Source organism: Brassica oleracea, chromosome C7 (genome assembly GCF_000695525.1).
Source record: "Brassica oleracea var. oleracea cultivar TO1000 chromosome C7, BOL, whole genome shotgun sequence".
Classification (NCBI taxonomy): domain Eukaryota; kingdom Viridiplantae; phylum Streptophyta; class Magnoliopsida; order Brassicales; family Brassicaceae; genus Brassica; species Brassica oleracea.
In genome coordinates, this window is record NC_027754.1 from 6,080,352 (window position 1) to 6,082,279 (window position 1,928).

Below are 1,928 nucleotides of genomic sequence, written 5' to 3' on the forward strand. Positions count from 1 at the left end.
CGTTGCTTTGGTCATTTATGGTTGCCTAATTATCGGTTCGTAACAGAACCATGCGAGTTATTTGGACAAATCAGAGGAGTCTGAGTCTTAGACTGAGACTGCAGAAGTGAGATGTGTAAGAGAGGAGAGTTGTGAAACACGTGAGATGATTCTTGGCGTGGACCAATGGTCTACTTCCACCCTGAAGAGACTTGCATGCCTTCATCTGTGCCATAGTATTTTTTAAAACACACAGTTTTTTGAACAGGTTTGGTACACCCCAAGACAAACCGGTTAGCTCGAGTGGTTTGAATTACCTTGTAGGTGGACAAAATGATGGGTACTTCTGGATTGATCTCCCTCAAGAAGTCGTGGAAGTAACAAGCAAGCTAAAATATCGGGCTTCCTCTTTAACCATGAACCGCATCGGGAAGCATGTTGTCACTGCAACTCTGATCTTCAGGATAAGCAATTTTTACGGCGAGCTTACATAGATGTTCTTCTCGCAGCATAGCGGTTGCAGATTGGTTGATGTATCTGATCTTGAGTTTCTCAAAGGCAGCAACAAATCGGTTGTCTTGGTCTTCTTTTATGTAAAGAACCTCGCATTTTAATTCAAATCAACATCTCTTAGGAATAAAATATTAAAAGTTTGCTGATTTAGATATTCATATCAGAAATCATCCTTTTTATCTCATTAACTGTAAAGTTTTTTTTTCAATAAAAAAATCCTTTCTAATTCTACCACTACCTCTTAGAATGATAAAATATATATTGTTTTATTGTGCCAAAAATAATCTTTTATTTTGGAAGGTAAAATATCTCAATTGATTATGGGAACAAAAACTTCCAAAACGGCAAAAAGAAAAGAAAAAATATTGTTGTATAGTATTTTGTTTTGTTTTCTACTAAGGAAAGTTATCTAACAGTTGTAAAAGTAAAAGAATAAAAAATTAACTTTTTATAAAAAAAAATAGTTTTAGGTTTATGGTTTGATGAAGTTAAAGTAAAAAATATCTCAAAGAACATACCAGTTGAGAAAAAACAAGTAAACAATTTATTTATTTCTCCTGAATAGCTTAATAAAAAATGTTAATTTCTCAAAATCAGTTAATAGTATTGAGATTTGTGGAGGGAAAAATCAAACTAGATGTTTGAAAATATAATTATGATTTTGGTATTTTATTTTGAGTTTTCTTTCGTTGCATGGAAACATAATAATTTATATTATTTTAGGACTTATTCTTATGATCGTTTTATCGTACGCCATTGTCACTTTACGATTGCTCTTCAATGATGTAAGAAACATCAAAACAAAACCAGAAAATAAAAGTTAATAATTGAAAAACATATTAACCAGATATGTAAGAACTTGGTTGTTAGTTAAAAAAAAAAGACACCACCATCTAATCTTTAAATATAAGAAAGTTTGAATTATTCACCATTTAACTGTTTTTCTCATGAAAATCTAAATATAAATAAACGAATAATTAGATCATAACTAAGATTTGAGTAACTATTAACTCAGTCTACTCACTATTATTCTATAATATTAATAGAATTTTTTTAAACTTAGAAAATTCAAATTTATTGTTCCTTAAAACAATAGGAAAATTGCCAAAAATACTATTTTCAAAGTATCACTTTTCATGTTTACACTAACCACTTTTATCTTCATCTTTAATGAAGGGTAAAAGACATTTATAACCTTTTGATTAACTTTGACAAAAAAATCATATGGTTAACTAATCTAAACTTAAAACATAACTCTAAACTCTAAACCTTCAAATCTAAACCCTAAAACATCAACTCTAAGCCCTAAACGTAAACCCTAAACCCTAAATCTAAACTTAAAACATCAACTCTAAACTCTAGATCATCAACTCTAGACTCTAAACCATGAAACATCAACTCTAAACCCTAAACTCCGAAACATCAACTCTAAACCC